Genomic DNA, 19,201 nt, shown 5'->3' with positions numbered 1-19,201 from the left:
GTGGATTCTCTATTGCCTGACTCCGTGATCGGCTTTCCCGATCTGGCGGAGAATGGAGAATCCCCCGAAAAACGGGCACCAAACCCGTTGTGGTGCTCCGATCCCCACCGGCAGCCTCGGTGAGCTACCTGCCCTGCGATGACAGGCGGATGCAAATTGATGGTTTGCATCCATGACAATATAATTAACAGGCTAGAAGCCCGATCCCCCCCATTATGCATCGACCCCCGCAGTGAGAAATCCACCAGGCGGGCTTTGGCGCAAATTTGACCCTGATGTGGAGGACACTGAGGTGGGTCAAGAGGGTCAGTGCATAACTGAGCTGCCCTCCAAAGTCCATAACGGAAGGCCCCCCACCCCTCACAATGCAAATCCTGCCTTCCCCCTCCCTACCCCTCCGCTGACCAGTAGGGGCATCCTGCCCCCATCACGGGAATAATATGTCACCTCCCTCCCCCACAGCACGCACGGGTGCCCTCACCCTCCCCACTGACCCCCATCATATCCCTCCAGCCCCCCCTATCAGACCCCCCATCAGTCACCCTGATAAGACACCCCAATTCGACCTTAACGATATGATGTCACGTCGATGAAGTACAAATATTCAGTAAGCGGGGGGTCAAGTGGCAGGAGGATCGGTGATGAGATGAAAATGTAAATCTATTAAAATTAAGTTCTCGTCCGTTCTGGGCATGAAGCTTTCTCGGCCACAGGTGAGGGGCGAGAAAAATAGGGAATTGAGATATTGCCAGCAAGAATCTCATTTCCCGATTCTCACGAGATGTTGGGCCCGTATTGCCGTTCTGGCTGATGGCGAACGAGAACGCAAAATTGTCCGCAGTATATTTGGTTTGGAAAAATACCCACTGAGTTTATCCTCAAAAATGAGAATACAATGTCATGCTTTTTCCTCTCCATGCTTTCCTTAATTGGCACAGTCAAGTAAGTACTTAGTTGAACAGGTTATAGGCACCTCGATCCTGTGCAGAATCAATTTCAATCACTTACCTCTATTTCTTGTGACAGATTCTCCTAAGAGGCTTCAATATGTTGACATTGCAGAAAGAAGTACACACAGCCTGCCATCTAAAGGAATTTGCAGCGTAATCTCAAATTTGCCCAAACCTAACGAAATAAATGTAAAATTGATTTTGAGAGTCAGTGAACGATGGAGTTAATGCAAAAGAAACAAACAGCAATCCACACTGGGTTGGCAGAGAGAAAGAGCGATATTCCGGGTAAACCTGGACATTTAGATCGGGGAAAGTGGCCTCAGTTTAATGTCTCACCTCATACCAACCTGGATTGGATGCTCAAATCACAATTCCTTCAAAGGTTGAGGTAGAAATGCAAATAACTGAAAAAAACTGACACTTCACTGTCTCAAAATATGACGGAAAATCATGTAGGGCTCTTTAAATGGAACAATAAACCAATAATTTGCTTTCATATGGTGCCTTTAACATACAAAACATCCCAGATCCTTTAAAGTGGCACAATCATAAACAAACAGATATCAAGATGGAGGAGGAAATATTAGAATGGTTGGTATTAAAGCTTGGCAGAACAGATAGATTTTAGGGAATGTCTTAACAAACTTAAGAAAATTAGAAATAAAATCAGGAGTCGGTCATTTAGGCCTTCGAGCCCACTCCATCATTCAATGGAATCGTGGTTGATTACCTCAATACCTTTTTCCTGCACTAACCCAAAACCCTTAGATATTTTTAATATGTAAATATCTATTAATCACAGTCTTGAGCTCAGCAATCACTGAGCCTCTGCAGCAGCGTGGTGTACAAAATTCCAAAGATTCACCATAGGCTGAGTGAAGCAATTCCTCCATATCTCAATCCTAAAATGTCTGCCCCTTATTCTGAGTCTGTGTCCCCTGGTCCTTGAATCCCCAGCCAGGGGAAACATCCTTACTGCTTGGGTTACTGGAGGAGAGAAAGGTGCAAAGGTATCCAGTTAGACCATGATTGATCGATTCCCCTGTTCCAATTGTGTATCTCAAATCCATTTGATGTTCAAATCAGCACGAGTCAAATTTGGGACACAGTTAGTGAAATTCTTTAAGCAAAGAGGCATCAGCACATATGGAGCGGAGTCTCCGTCCCGCCGCACCAGGTTTCTGCTGCGGCGAGCCATGCCAGCAGCGGGATCCTACATTCCGGCAACCGGCTAATGGTGTTTCCCAATGTGGGCACCCCCACGCCATCGGGATATCCGCGGGCGTGAGTGCGCTGCTGGCAAAAGGGAGGATCCTGCCGATGGAGAATCCAGCCCTTGGTCTTTCAGATAGAATAGTGGAGTTAAAAAGCATGGGATCCTTTAATGAAAAATTGGATGCTACAAAGGGGAAAGCTTCAGAGATTTTCTTTGAATAGATGAATTAAGATTGATGAATGGCCTTCCCCATCCATGATTACATTGTGATCGGAAAACTGAAGGTTGTGTCAATTGTGAAAACAAGCATGTGACATCGATGATTGGCTGTATTTGAATTATTGATGCCTGACCAGTTTTAACTCAATGCTGTTGGTCCTCATCAGAGAACTGAGTCAAAATCGAACATGTTACATCAACTTAGTTCACTTTTAATATGCACTTACCCAAGATGAATGACTTGACAGTCGTAAATTCTATATCTTGCATGGTCAGCTCATTCAACCGAGTAAGGAAAAGGTTTGGGCAGAAATAAACGCAACTAAAGAATCTTGGGGACCTCAAGAGTAATCAACTAAATTCAACAATTAATAATCATTGTTATATGGAATCACAGAATCTCTATTGTGCAGAAAGAGGTTATTTGGCCCATCTAGTCTGCACCAACCCTCTGAAAGAGCTGCCAACCAACACCCACTCCTCCGTCCTATCCCTGTAACCCCACCTAATCTGTAAATTCCTTTAAAGTGAGGGGAAATTTTATCATGGCCAATCCACCTAACCTGCACATCTTTGGACTTATATTGTCATGTGAGTGTCCCTTTAAGAAAGGTTTAGTCTCTTATCATGCGACTTATAGCACATTGGGCTGTGGCTGTCAGGTGAGAGGGGTTTTTTGGTTACAGTTCCAGCTTGATTGCTTTGGACTGCAGAAGGAGAAAGAAGGGTTTTCCCAGTTTTTCTCAGTTTTCATTTTAAAAGCTGTTCCAGCAAAAAGCACATTGGGTGTGGTTAACTGCCTTGGTAACTTTAAAGATATAGTTGCTTTCCAGAAAGTGTTTGAACCTGCAGGTTGGACCTGGGTCAGAATTTCAGGAAAAGGACCAGTCCCATTCAAGTGAGAATACAGTGTGCTGGGCCACACCCTTGAAAAGGGGCTTTGGTTTATTGGATTTTGTTATTGAATTGGAACAGCTAAGGGGGAATTTATTAAGTCTTTCCATAGATTACTGTAGCAGTGTGGTGTCTTTATGTTTGTAATTGATAAAATTACATTCTTAGAATAAACGTTGTTTTGATTAAAGCACCTAGGAAGTCTGATGAATCACACCTGCAGTGAAGATTTTAGTGCTCATCCTAGCCAAATTCGACATAAAGGTTGTAGGTCAGGTGAACTTCATAAGACACTTTGGACTTTCTAAGCCCTGGCCCATAACAAAATGCTCTCCAATAATTTGAAACATGGCAAATTCCAATATATAGCATTCAAACTGAGTACCTACGGTTTGTATGTATGCTGCCACATATTGTTTGGTTAAAAATTCATTCTTGGGCAAGGGGTCACAATTTGACCACACTCTATTGCACTGGAAACAGCAGCACATAAACGTTACGCTACTTTTACATTCATGATTTCTGTATGCAACGAAACACAGCCCGCACTATTGGCTGGTTGCACATTCAAATGGGTGTCTAGCTGTGTGTGACATTTTTGTATGTTCCAGTTAGCCTCCAGCTTTTAAAGGCAGTCTGTCCCTCTTAAAGGGAATCTGAACTGAATGAAAGGAGGCTGTTGCTGGAGTGCCAGTCCTGTGATTGGAGAGAAGATAAATGGAGCACCAGGGCAGGCAGAGGCATCCATGGTACACAGATAGGGCAGTGGAGGCCTCAGTCATGGAAGTCAACAGGAGGAGATTTCTATATTTCTGCTGAGGACAAGGAGGCCCAGAAGGAGTATCCTCCAAAGAGAAAGGGAGCAAGTGGCAAGGGAAGGGATCTTCCTGAGGACCTGGTAGCAGTGTTGAAAGACGTTTAATGACCTCACCCGAATGGTCAAGTTCAGTCAATGCATTCTTCAAGGACATTTCATCCGCAATGTACCATGGAACCAGAGAACCATAAAATTCCTACAGTGCAAAAGGAGGCCATGTGGCCCATTAAGTCTACACTGACCCTCTTGAAAAAGCACCCTACCCAATCCCAATGCCCCGCCCTATCTCTGTAACCCTCTATCCCCACCTAACTTGCACATCTTTGGACACTAAGGGGCAATTTAGCGTGTCCAATCCACCGACATGCACTTGTTTGGACAATGGGAGGAAACCGGAGCACCCAGAGGAAACTCACGTATACAAGGGGAGAACGTGCAAACTCCACACAGATAGTTACCCAAGGCTGGAATTGAACCCGGGTCCCTGGTGCTGTGAGACAGCAGTGCTAACCACTGTGCCACCATGCCGCCCCAACCTCACAATGTCCATACCCCTATTATTCACCTAGTTGCAGTTCTTGGCACTCAAGAACCCATACTTAACCATCAGTTACTCTGCCTCACCCTCACACATCTCCAATGACTCGAGCCTCACCCACCTTTTGCTGCCTCCACATTCATTCAGCTACTCAGCTATGCCCGGGAAGTTACCCAAACATATGGCAACAAAATCACTGCCATTCTCCCCTTGATGGTACAATACATGAATGCCAACATAGAAGGAAGGAAAGCTAAACAAGCAGAGGACAGGAATATCTTTACTCCACCATGAGGAGGTGGTGCTTCACATCAAATAGCCAGTAGCTGTTTGTGGCACACAGCTTCATCACTACCATTCAGGGTGATGATATTGTACTGCCTCTGAGTTCCTTCTCTATTCTCTCCTCAATTCTACCCTGCTATCTGACAGGAGATGCAAGCTACAGATGGTGTAACTATGTAATTCTTGCTTTCCACCATACCAACCCTCCACCTCTAATTTAATGTTTTCAGAGACCAAGGATCATCTCTTTCCCAGTCACAGTAGCCCCAGTCGGAAGCGAGAGGACGAGAGAGAGAAAGAAATACCTACCACACCAGTGATGAAGAAGCACCATCACTTGATCCGACTCACAAAGTCACACGCTCAGGTACTGCCACTTCAGTGACCTGTTTCGAGTCAAGAACTGCATGTGATGACCTACTGGACACCAGTGGGCGACAGCTAATTGGAAGAAAACATAGCTCTTGTGCCAGCTCACCAGAAGGTGAGGTTGCTGAAGAGTACAAAGGTTAGTCAGGTCAGTACTTTGATAGGTTGGTGTATAGGAGAGCATGAATAATAATGCGCATCAAGATGTTTGGTGCATTGAACGGTCTGCCAAACAATCATCTGTCACCAGCAAGAGGGATGGAGAATCCAGCCTCAACTTGGCTCAAGGCATTGCACAAAGCTTGGAGCCCATTCTTTTCAGCATGGAAGTGGCGGGCAACTGCATGACAGCAGTTACCGACCAACCAATTTGCAGTATCTGGTGGCCACGCTTCCATTGGAGTACAGGCAGCTGATACCTAATTCTGCAGTGGGAGCTCAGACTGGGGTTACGAGATCCATGTTGTCAGCCATGCATGTCCGGACTGCTGCCGCCATGAATGTAAATCTTAGAATGCAAAGAAGCATGCAGGCTCACACTGCAGACAGGCAATCAGCCCTCCAATCAATTACAAAGATTGTGGAGGTGCTGCCTCCTGGAAATGGTAGCAACTCCATGGAGTAATCATACTCCCTAGTTACCAGACTATCCATGTTCTGGTTGGCCTCTCTGTCAGACAGCCCCACATTGCTGCCATCCACATGAGGTACTGCAATCCATAGAACAGCCCTCAAGGCTTGACATCATCTGAAGCAGCCTTCTACAGTCTCCTGCAGTGCGATGCAGCAGCCATGCTGCAGACGCTGGGGTAACACTGTGCAGGAATAGTTCAATAATAAGGTACCAGCAAGTGTTGTTGAAAACTCACCACTATTCTTAGAAGTCCCCCTATACCAAAAAGGGCGACATTCTAAATGGTGAACAGGGATTCTCACTCTCCAACTCCGAGGCAAGCTTCAGTGGGTGCTATTCAGGTCAAACTATGTTTTCAAGTTATCCCTCGGTATAACCCATACCTTCACCGAAGATTTCATCTACTTACCACTTAGTAGCATCGATCCTAGGTCCCGCATTGCTAAGTAAGTAAAGTAGACTTTGGAATAACCACTATTTCAGGTTAAATTAATTCATTTTATTGTTATATTTTTTCTTTTAAAAGCTGTAATTACTTATTTTACAGAAAGTAAAAAGATCTTGCTTCTGGATCCTTCTGGTTGGTTGAAGGGACCTTCAGGCCCAACTTGACAATCAATCTTCTTTAAAGTCTGGTCTTCTTTGGGTATATTCGCTGATGAGCTCGGTTGTTGTGTCCTATCTTTCCTATGTACCGAGCTGTGAGAGCTGGCTCTGCTGCCTGTCTCTGAGCTGACTCTGCCGCCTCTTTAAATTCTACTCTTCCTTAGATGTATTAGCTGTTTTAGCTCGGCTGATTTGCCCTGTCCCTTTCCCATGGCCGAGATGACTGTAATCTGACTCTGAGCTGCTTGTTCCTTCTCTGCTTCTCCGCCTCTCTCTGAGTTCTGGTTCTGGTAGTTCCTGCTCTGGTCTCTAGGTTCATATTCTCTTTCTAACAGTTATTAAGTTTTTATGACTTTATTGTAAAGTAACTCTTATTTGACTTTGATTGTAAAAAGTATCTTTGATCTAAACTTTCTAACACACTAAGTATTCATTTTGACATGACTTCAGCTCTCAGGTCTCTGATCACATTGTTTCCTTTGTGATGTCCAAAGTTCCTTTGTGATATTCAAAAATGCTTTGGTTTCAAGAGGTGTGAATTTTCGTTTGGTTCCTGTCATTTCTATAGTTTTATTTTCCAATTGTGTCCTCAGCTCATAATTTTGACTTAGATTTTGGCTTTGAATTATGTTTCTCGTAGACTGATAGTCTCCAGTTTTCTTTACTTTACCTGGTATTAGCAAAATTTCACACCTAGAATTGTCACCAAATTCAACTGAACTTCATCCGTTCCTTTCCAGCTGCTTACTAAGATAGTTAATTTCAACGAAGGTGTGAAACCATTGTTTTTAGCTTCATACAAAAATCCTGTGTGTTTTGTTTGCTAAGCTTGCTTGACCAAGGCTATCTTCATTTTACAATCCTGCTCTTAACCCTTTGTGCGATTTTTCCCTGTATCCTCTCATGTTTCTCTCAGACCAGATATTGCCAGACTTCCATGTTTCAAATGACACATCTTTCAATATTTTCAATATCACAAGGCAAGAACTCAAGGTAAATACAAAGGTGACCAGTTCATCTTGGTTTGTATAATTGAATGTGTTGTTGGATAAGAATATTATAAAAAGTTTGTTGATGGTTTTTATTTTAGAATCTTTGCCATGGGGGTCACTGATTTTTTGGCATCCCAAATCGATGGTGAGGTGGGGAATTGTTGGCCTGATTGTAAATAAAAATTGTCCAATGGGAAGCAAAATCTGAGTGGATGCTCACAGACAAGAGGCAAAATGTCCCTGATACCTCCTCCTCCCAAGATGCCCTCCGGAGTCCTGGTGACCTTCACGATGGCAATGCTGTGGAAGATGCAGCAGGCTACCTCGAACTTGGACCCATTTTCCAGTGTGTAACGGGAGGTTCCCCCAAGAGCTCCAGGAATTGAAAGCATTGCTGGTCAGCTCTAAAAAGTTCCTGATGGCTCTATGATTCAATATATACCCACTGTCTTCATATGGTAGGGTGGTAGAGTGGAGGCCAACCCATGCGAACAAGGATAGCCTTTTTTGCCAATCGGTCACTCTCTGTTGTTTTTGAAGACCCAAAGATGGTAAGAATGGCAAACTGTGTCAAAATGAAGGCATTATGGTCACTGTCAGAAGAGCAGAAATTCACCAACATGATGTGCTGTCCATGACCACACTGGCTCCACAATGATGGAATGATCATCTGTGCAGTTCCTGTGTCTCTCCCCATTGAAAAGAAGCAGTCACAGAGCACTGTGCATGTAGTAGAAGGTTCCCTGCACCATAAACTATTTTCTACCTTCAATGCTTCCATTGTGTCAGCACCAAGGGGTTACGAAGCCCAATTTTCCAGCCATTATTCATAACTTAGTAATTTTCAGTACTTTGAACTGACATCATTTAATATCTATTTCTACTTTGAATGTTTCATCACATTTAATTAATTATATATTTAACATTATTGTTTATATTTTGCCAGATATTTACCTTTGCATTCACCCTCCATTATTGTTATGTCAGCCTGGCATCTCCCTTGCTTTGATTTCTTTCAAACACTTTGCAACCTTTGGTTTTCAGGCAGAAAAGAAAGAGAGGGAGAGATCAAAGAGTTTAGATAAGGAAAAAAAGGAGAGAAGGATGGGGGGAATGAAAAGGTGGGAGAGATCTATTCTTGCGGTCTGTTCTTGCGGCGTTGAATACTGACTTGGTACATGCGATCAAACAGAAAATATTTACAATTATAACGCCGATATTCAATAGTAGGTTGTTCCCTGTTGCAAAGCAAAGATATTCCTTTGGTTTTACACGGTGACATGGTTACACTAATTCAACAATATTGGCACGTATTATTTCTCATGTGTCTGCTGATCCCGAATTTCTCAAGAATTCAAAAACCATTGAGTAAATAAAGAAACAAGAAATAAACAGTTAATGTTCCACATTATCAAAAAAAAGGACACCTCGCATGCTGAGGAAAAACTGTGAAGTTTACAAACTTGTATAAAACATTAACTAAAATTGGAAAACGGATCGCAAGAACACTGGTTTAGCACAGGGCTAAATCACTGGCTTTTAAAGCAGACCAAGGCAGGCCAGCAGCACGGTTCAATTCCTGGACCAGCCTCCCCGAACAGGCACCGGAATGTGGCGACTAGGGGCTTTTCACAGTAACTTCATTTGAAGCCTACTTGTGACAATAAGCGATTTTCATTTCAATATTTTCCAACATACACACTAGCATGGCACACATTTTATTCCGAAAGCACGAATGACCACGGCCTGAATTCTCCGGCTATTGCGATTCGCTTTTCCTGTCAGAAGCGTACCCCCGCCAGTGGGTTTTGTGCCAATGTGGTGTGGTTTCAATGGGAACTCCCATTGACAAGGGGTGGGAAGTTAGAATCCCGCCGCCAGCAAATGGCGCGCAGCCGAGAAACACGTGGCTGGGGAAACCAGAGAATCCCGCCCCCATATAAAGTCAGTAAATTCCCAACCAAAATAATGGACTTCTTCAACATTGAATGCTGACATTGTCCAGTTTTACTGGCAGAACTCAGTATTCTGTATACATTAATGAAACTCCCAGAGGGAACATCAGAGATAAATAAACATTGCCAGCACTGAATGATTCGGAAGTAAAACACAATCAGGAAATATACAATATCTTTTATTTGTCGGTGAATTACAATTTTCCCCTGAGGAAAGTATTTAAAGCTCATGAATTTACCTGTCTTCACACAGAAACTAGTGTTTTTTGCCAGCATTACTTGCTGACTTATGCTATTTATTACCTGTGCCAAAATTGTAACACAGCCATACTAAGGGTGTAAAATTGAACTTAAATGATTGTAAAAGCTTGGGTTTTGTGGAATTCCTTGCCTTTTCCTCCAAGGTAGCCAAATATGCAGTATTGACAAAGAATATAAAAATAAGAAGTTTGAATTAAAACAAATTTATTTTGCATTATTGAACTAAATGAAGTTGGCACACTCTAACTCTACTGAGTTACAGATACTAAACTAATGATACTGAATCTGTAGTACAGCCTGCAGCATCCGCGCCATGCAACATGGCATCGTCCACACCGTCCGGCCTGCCAAATAGTGCTCCCCTTCGGCCAGGCTCGCCACCGCTGGACCACCCCCCACCAGTGCCCCCAGCCCCCACCAAAGCCACCACTGCCCGCAGATCAGCTCTCCGCCCCCCCCCACCCATGACTGTGGCGGCACTGGACCTAGTCCGCAGTCATCACGCCGAGTCCTCAGGTCATCCCGATGACGTGCGGTGTACTCCTAGAGTACTCCATTTTGGAGAGTGTGGAGCATCGCAAAAGCGGCACCGCCCCCGATTTCGGCACCAACGTGGATTCTCCGGCCGATCGCCAAACGCGATTTCAGCTTTGGAGACCGGAGAATCCCGCCCCCCATTTTCCTCCATAGCTACTTCATGGTATGTGAAGCATGGAGGCATAAAATGAACATCAAACATAACTAAATAGTACAACATTTAAAAATAGGTTCTAAATCATCTCATAAATCTTACCAGTAGGATTTTTGCTATCCTCTAATGCTTGTCTGTTGACTCTAACTTCATGCATGCCTGTGTACCCAAACGTGAGATTGTGAAATGCCTGGTAGCTGAGTTTCTGCAGGAACCACTAAAATAGCCCCCGTCTCCTGGCAGTCAATTCCTGACATGCTTCAGCTGAAGGCCACACCACTTGTATCGGTACAAGGGTAGTGTGTACATGTACCGGTGATGCTGTGAAGTCATCCATGCTTTGTTGCTGTAACCTCCATTGTAGATTGGCCAGGTCTTTGAGTTGCAAACTCATCCATCATGGACTTAGCAATTGGTGCATTACTGTGATACCACAAGAACTGGGGCTTGGCTCAGCACGACCACCATGAGTGGTGGGAAAGCACACTAAATGTTACAGTCAGAAAGACTTCCTGAAATATTTTCTTTTCACTGCCACCTGATTAGGGGCTGGTTTAGCTCACTGGGCTAAATCGCTGGCTTTTAAAGCAGGCCAGCAGCACGGTTCAATTCCCGTACCAGCCTCCCCGAACAGGCGCCGGAATGTGGTGACTAGAGGCTTTTCACAGTAACTTCATTGAAGCCTACTCGTGACAATAAGCATTTTTCATTTCATTAACATTTTTTGTGAGGCGAAGCTGGATTCGAATTGGTAGCTGCTGTATTGGGCAGTTAGCAAGTGACCATGCAGAGTTATATCTGTACAGATTTAAACATAATTGATTAAGAAAATAATAAACCAAACTATCATGTCTCAGTGATTGGACTAAATAATTCAAGTTTTTTCTTTCCCATCAGTGCCAGGTATTGTGAATCTGCCTGGAGACTGCAGTAGACAGTATTCAAAGGGACCTCCACTGCTATGCGTCTCCCGGTAACAGGCTTAGAATGGCAGTGTTGGATTCAACAATTATAGAGGGGGGGAGGTCCTTTAAAATAGTAGCTAAAATATACCGGAAAATAAAATGATTCTTGAAAATTATCGAATTTGTAGAAATATGAGTACGTTATAAAATTGGCTAAACTTTTGAATACTGTCCCTGACTGTCTCAAATGTTGCGAATAATGTACTGCAAGTATGCGATATGAGGGCACATTCAACTAGTTGGAAACAATATTGTAACTGACACCAGACGTGACGTAGGGAGTTTGAATGTGGGACAAGAGTCGTGGGAAAGATGATTAATTTGGAGTAATTGATTAATGTCTAATTAACCAATCGCCTGTGAAGTGACTGACACTTTCCTGAACGAATCAAGGGGGTCTCAGCTGAGAATTAGGACCAATAAAACTAAGTAAGGGGCTAAACCCAGATAAGAATTCCCTTAAGAATGTGATCCACTTGACTGATTAGAGAGAAGAATTTTAGCCATCGGAGAATCCTTGAAGCATTCGTGAAAATTACTTTTACAAAGGCCTTTATTTGGAATGACTTTTAATTTGTAAATCTGGAGTCACTATTATTTTGACATTTTTTCTTTCACTCTTCAGTGTCTCAAGGACATTTCAATGTACATACAAAAAAGCTTTTTGATTTAATTTTGTCCAAATTAACCAAATGAGTTCTTAAAGAAATAAACAGTGCTTCATATATCTATTCAACCGGACTGAGACCTTGGGCGGGCTTCTCCGAGCCCCCGCCAGGTTGGAGAATTGCTGGGGGGCGGCGTGAATCCCGCCCAGCCACCCCGACGCTGACTGCCGAATTCTCCGCCGCCGGAGTTTTGGCAGGGGCGGGAATCGCGTTGCGCAGTCGGCGGCCGCTAGCAGCGCCCCCCCCCGCCGATTCTCCAGCCCACGATGGGCCGAGCGGCAGCCCGTTTTCGGCCAGTCCCGCCGGGGTAAATCAAACCAGGTCCGTACCGGTGGGACCTGGCTCTACGGGCCGCCTGCAGAGTCCTCGGGTGGGAGTGGGGGGATCTGGCCCCGGGAGGTGTCCCCACGGTGGCCTGGCCCGCGATTGGAGCCCACCGATCCGCGGGGGGGGCCTGTGTCTTGGGGCACTCTTTCCCTCCGCGCCGGCTGCTGTCAACCTCTGCCATGGCCGGCGCAGAGAAGAACACCCCTGCGCATGCGCTGGGATGATGCCAGCACACGCTGGCGCCCCGTGCATGCGCAAACTCGCCGGCGGAGGTCCTTCGGCTCTGGTTGGCGCGGCGCCAAGCCCTTCCGCACCGGCTGGCGCGGCGCCAACCCCGCCAGCCTTGCCCCTGAAGGTGCGGAGGATTCCACACCTTCCGGGCGACCCGACGCCAGAGTCGTTCACGCCACTCCTCGGCACCGGTACGGGCCGCCCCTCTCGGTGGGGGAGAATCCCGCCCCTTATCTATGGGCGAGAGATAAGGGGAACATTAGTGGCAGTTTAGGTAATAATCATGTATGAATGGCATGTGGAGGAGAAACAGATTATAGACGATTGGGAAGGTCCCTGAAATATACATATGTTATGTATACTCAAGGAAGATGATGGAGGCAGACAGCCGAATACACAGAAGGCATAATCAAAAAAACAACAAAGGTATAATTACCCTGACCCTGAGAACCCAGGAGAGACAGTTACCATCTGGCAGTCTCAGAAAGCAGACAGGCCAGTTTCCAGCTACCATTCCTGAAGGCCAGGTTTACAGCAAACAAGCTTCGAAGCCTTAGAGCCAAGGCAGTGCAGAAAACATTTGCAACAGTAGTTTTAAAATATCCTTACTGGACCAGGAAAAAGGCGGTTCCCAGATTTGAGTCGCATCCCTGTATTTTGTGGGAACTTTTGCTGGTTATTCAATTTGGATGTTGTTTGGGAACTGGGTTTGCCAGAGTTCAAGTATGTTAGATATATTTTGTAACAAGGGGTAAGTTCTATAGGAACTGTGTGTGTTTAATAATTCATGCATCTTAATTGCGTGAGAGTAGAGTAGTCCGGTTTGTGTGTATTTGTCTTTTCTTTGCTTTAATAAATAACCGTTAATAATTGTAACCCGACAGCTGAGCTATTTTTTTCTCACTTGTCTCCTCACACCAACACAAAATAAAACTGTACACTCCCACGAACTGGTGTCCCAAGTTGCGACACCCTCGCAAATAATATCAACGTGCTACGTGACACAGGTTAATATTTTGTTGGCTGTTATTATGGGCCATGGTTTTGAGAACACCAAAGTATATCATTGAGTTCACCTGACCCACAACTTTTAATAGATTTTGGTTATGAGGAGCAAGGGCCCACTTTGCAGGTGTGATGCAACAGAAATCCAAAGTAATTTTAAACAAAACAATGTTTATTCGATGAATCCAGTTCACATTTTATAAGCACACAGGAAACATCTTATCAACTACCGACACTGACACCCCCTAAAGATACAGTACTCTATAGGTAACCCTTAGTAACTTTGCTGACAACATCCATAAGTCAAAGACCCTATTTAACAAAGACAGTGTGCGGGATTCTCCTGCAACAGGCCGGATGTCCCGGTGCCAGCGCCAAGAGTGGCACAAACCACTCCGCCGTCCGAAGGGCCGGCACGAGTTGACGCATGCGCAGAACCACCGGCTTGATTCAGCGCACGCGCAGGGGGGTTCTTCTCTACACTGGGCGTGGCGGAGCCCGACAGAGGACAGCGCCGAAGGAAAGAGTGCCCCCATGGCACAGGCCTGCCCACAGATCGGTGGGCCTCGATCATGGACCAGGCCACTGTGGGGCTCCCCCTGGAGCTGGATCCCCTCGCACCCCCCGAGGACTCACCTAGCCGGCCTACAAGCCAGGTCCCGCCGTGATGGACCATGTCCATTTCATGCCGGCGGGACTGGCCAGAAAACGACGGCCGCTTGGCCCACCGGGGCCCGGAGAATAGGCCCACTGGGGCCCGCTGCAACGGACCCCCACCTCCACGGTGTAAACTCCGCCCCCGCCTGAAAACCGTCACCGGAGAATACGGCAGCCGGCGTCAGGGTGGTGGAGTGGGATTCGCGCCGCCCCCCCCGGGGATTCTCCGACCCGGCGGGGGGTCGGAGAATCCTGCCCAGTAGGTTTGTATTCTTTACAGAATCAGGTATTACTTTGAAATCATCAAGTGATCTGGAGACATTCTTTAGCATGCAGAGAGAGAGACCAAAATACACCTCGTTCGTTTGAATGCAGCTCCCCAACTGAAAACGGAAACTAAAACTCAGAGCCAAAAACAGCTTCCAGCTCAAATTGAAAGTAAAAAGCAGAGCCAGAGCCCAGCTCCACCCACACAATGACATCACTGCAGCCACTTGAGAAGACAAACATTTCTTAAAGTGACATTCCCATGACACTTGTTTACCTGCCTTGCTCCTTCCAGCATCCTTTCACAAATGGCTGGGAACATGTACCATTTGCCTCTTCTGGTGGCCCCTTAGTATTCACCAGAAAGTATAGTAGCTGTATCCCCTGACTCCTTTTCTATCCTAGCTTTGTTCAGTAGAACTGCTAATTTCAGCTGCCAGCATCCACCCATTCGCAATGCCTGAGAATTGTTCAATATTTATACTTCTTTCGAAATGGTAAATAGTGCGATTGGTGTTTCGAGGAACGTTAGCCAAGCACTTTTGGATAGGATTTTCCAACCCCGCCCACCCCAGGATCAGAAAATCCTGCCTGGAAAGTCAGCGTGCCCTTTGCTGGTCCATTAAATTATCTGTCCCACCGGAGACGATTCCCAGAAAATCTAGGCCAATGTTTCCTCAGTCTTCAGTCATCAAAAACTTTCTGATTCTTGTTCCTTGTCCTCAATGTATCAACCTACACATGTCCTGTTGCTCATCAAAGACTGTCTCAATTAAAAAATCAATGTTACAGAACAAATATGATGCAGCCCAGTTTGGATTTGCCACTCCTTTTAGCAAGTGGATTAATTAGCCACCAATTGCAGAGATCAAGGAAACAACAAGGATCAAGCATCAAAGGCAGCACGGTCGCATTGTGGATAGCACAATTGCTTCACAGCTCCAGGGTCCCAGGTTCGATTCCTGCTTGGGTCACTGTCTGTGCGGAGTCTGCACATCCTCCCGTGTGTGCGTGGGTTTCCTCCGGGTGCTCCGGTTTCCTCCCACAGTCCAAAGATGTGCAGATTAGGTGGATTGGCCATGATAAATTGCCCTTAGTGTCCAAAATTGCCCTTAGTGTTGGGTGGGGTTACTGGGTTATGGGGATGGGGTGGAGGTGTTGACCTTGGGTAGGGTGCTCTTTCCAAGAGCTGGTGCAGACTCGATGGGCCGACTGGCCTCCTTCTGCACAGTAAATTCTATGATTCTATGAACAAGGAAACAATAAAATACTTTATTTTTAAATGTCAGTACATCTCAAATCCATGTTTTAAATTGCACAAACATTCAGTTTCATCTTATTGCTAATTTCATACATCTCTCCATGTCATCTAAAATCTAAACAGGTACATCACCTCAGAGAAATTGAATGGAGAAAACAAGCAGGGGGCGTCAAATAGGCCGAGGTTGGAAAGAAAGATGATTATGCATGTCTAAACTGCGACTTGTGTGTGAAGTAGGTTTCGCTGAAACCTGCAGCACTCCTCCATTTGAGTCAAGCGGTCCTTGCTGAATGAAGACAGCAGGTCATTATGAATCTATCATGATAGTCCATGCCTGGCTCGATAGGCGAACAGTGTTCCTGTGGATTCTGTTCTCGCTTAAAAATCGCAAAAGTCACAACTTCTGAAGATGATCACTTTCAATTGCGTGGCTCACAAGCTTTTCACTCAGATTCACATTGAAATGCTGAGCAAAACAAAATTGTTTTTGGATAAATACAGTGGAAGTGCATTGGGAATATCCGTTTGCCTTGACTGATGAATAATTTGAACATATTTTCTGAAGAACATCAAGATACAAATCTCCAACATGCTGACTTAAAAATAAAAAGCACAGTGGGACTTGATGCAAAAAATGGAAAATGGTAAAAAGGTGTTTAACTGATGTGCCCAATCCAGACTATGATTGCCAAACAACCCAGGTGATCATTACTAAATAATAGAGAATCACAAAGGCTGGAGACAGAGAATTGGAATGCATGACAAAGTCAAATTAAAATTAACTGCATGTTTTAGGGAAAAGCTTTAGTGGGTATGATACCAGCATAACAAACACAGCATTACAGAGCAATTACCATTCAGCAATGTCCAGGGAATTAGATCACGTGGAGAATGAGGCAAAACTCAAAGTGGACATTAAAGAGCTTTATTACCTTGCTATAAGTATTGTCAATGTGGCAATGCTAACAACAGAAGTGCATCAAACTCTTCAAATATTCAGCACTATTTCTTTACTTTAACCTGAACTTTAGAGTATTGTGTGCAGTTCTGGAGTCCACGTTATATGAGAGATGTGTTGGCGCTGGAAAGGGTGCAGAGGAGATTTACCAGGATGTTGCCTGGGCTGGAGAGTTTTAGCTATTCAGAGAGATTAGATAAACTGAAGTTGTTTCCCTTGGAGCAGAGGAGACTGAAGGGGGGGGGGGACAAGCAGAAACTTTTCCCCTTGGTGGAGGGATCAATGACCAGGGGACATGGATTTAAGAGAAGGGGGAGAAGGTTTAGAGTGGAAGTGGTGGGAGCCTGGACCTTTCTGCCTGAAAGCGTGGTGGAGGCAGAGACCCTCAGAACATTAAAGAAGTATTTAGATGTGCACTTGCGATCCCAAGGCATACAAGACTATGGGCCAAGTGCTGAATCATGGGATTAGAATGTTTATGTGGTTGCTTTTGACCGGCACAAACACGGTGGGTCAAAGGGCCTTTTCTGTGCTGTAAACCTCCATGGCTCTATGACTTCTGATTCACTCCAAACACTGCAAAATTCTGAATTGATAAGTGGAGATCATTTGAATCCCAGGATATAGCGATGAAATCCATTTGCACCATTTAAAGCTCCAGGATTTCATTCGAGAAAGGTTACCAACATTGCATACAAACCAACGTTTTTTAAGACATTACCAACCATTCTGTAGCCGACTACACTAGAAAGTGACTCTCACATTATATTTTTCAAAACTTCAAAGCCCACAATAATGACAATGCTTACCTGCGTTTTACAATTAAATAGGGAAGATTATTTACTGGAATGAAGAATTTCACTGTAATGCCCCTGGGAAGAAACAAATTAAGTGTCAGTGACTCCATGCTACTGTACTCATGATAGACAAATTTAAGAGTCATTACTTTCAAAGTCAATTTGACCAAGTGAGCTTACAGTCGACATTAATACAATGTCACTGTTTGACTCACACTGATTAACTGCGTCATACTATTCCACTTGGAAGGGGAAGCAGTTTCTTGTTGTCCCTCCCACTGTGTTTAAATATATTCAACTCATACCTTTACATAGATGTTGTAACTGATCTTAAGTGACGAATCTGAATGAAGATGGCAGTTACAATGTTATTGTATTTCAGATCTTGTTGACTTCCAGATTAACATGTTTCTTATCTCCATCAACTCATGTTAATTCCACTTTGATTCATGACACACTCATTCTGAGGGTCAACATTGTTGTTTATCCATCGACTCCTTCCAGTGCAGATTACCCGAACAGGTGCCGGAGAGCGGTGACGAGGGGATTTCACAGTAACTTCCTTGCACTGTACAAGCCTACTTGTAACACTAATGAAGATTATTATTATTGTCAGGAGGTCATTCAGCTCATCAAGTCTGCACCGACCCTCCTGTTGATTCATCTCCTTGTTTGAAAAAAAGTCGACAAAGTTGGACTTTGAAATATTCACAACAAGAGTAGAAACATTGAACCCAAAATACAACAACCTCCTCAGATCCAAGGCTCAGTTCAAATCAGACCCAAAGCAAATGAATAAAGGTGACCTTTCATTGACAATCGGCTTGGGGTTATCAATGACCTTAATAAATGGAGACATCAACTTAATTGGCTCATGCAAAACAATTAGCTAATATTCTATTTGTTTCAGGTCTTATCGGCAAACACAGAGAGCAGAGGAGCATCAGAGGTTGGGAGCTTATATTTCAGTGACAGGCTGACTCAAGATCAAGAGTAGTCCGGGGATGAGAATTCTCTCATTAAAGTTTGTACCAACTATTCTGGCAGTATTCCTAATGTTACAATCCCCATTGAGACTGAAATATTATAAAAAGAAAGGAACACCGACCACATCAACAGAAATAAACAGTTGGAAAATATTCCCCTTTTTTAAACTTTTACTGAAACAAACTAAAACCACCTCAAATCAGACATTAATTAACAAGCAACTGCTAAAAAAGACACAGAAAAAGGTTTCATATTAACTATCGCACAACCTAAATGCACCTTACAAAATGCATTCATTATAACTCACACTTCTGGTAAATATGCCGCATTAAAGGAACAGCCTCAAAGCCAACAGAGGTTTACCTATCCCCGCCATGTCAGGTTGAAATATCCAATGTACTTTGATAATCATCGCACTCCACCTGATTTTTCCAGATCTGGGGCGAGATTCTCCGACCCCCCGCCGGGTCTGAGAATCGCCGGGGGCTGGCGTGAATCACGCCCCCGCCGGTTGCCAAATTCTCCGGAACCGGAGATTCGGCGGGGGCGGGAATCGCGCCGCGCCAGTTGGCGGGCCTCCCGCGATTCTCCGGCCCAGACGGGCCGAAGTCCCACTGCTAGGATGCCTGTCCCGCCGGCGTGGGTTAA

At 44.7% G+C, this 19,201-nt stretch overlaps 1 long non-coding RNA gene across 2 annotated transcripts in view; it reads right to left on the bottom strand.

The window, feature by feature from the left end:
* LOC140398815 (uncharacterized) overlaps positions 1–19,201 on the bottom strand; it is a 149,477-nt gene that overhangs the window by 16,649 nt on the left and 113,627 nt on the right. For both annotated transcript variants that reach the window (XR_011937566.1, XR_011937565.1), the window contains one exon: positions 1,009–1,125. This is a non-coding gene — a long non-coding RNA (uncharacterized lncRNA). The remainder of the gene's footprint in view (positions 1–1,008; positions 1,126–19,201) is intronic.

This window comes from Scyliorhinus torazame, chromosome 22 (genome assembly GCF_047496885.1).
Source record: "Scyliorhinus torazame isolate Kashiwa2021f chromosome 22, sScyTor2.1, whole genome shotgun sequence".
NCBI lineage: Eukaryota > Metazoa > Chordata > Chondrichthyes > Carcharhiniformes > Scyliorhinidae > Scyliorhinus > Scyliorhinus torazame.
The sequence above is the reverse complement of the archived record's forward strand: the minus strand, read 5'-3'. Positions and strand labels throughout refer to the sequence as shown.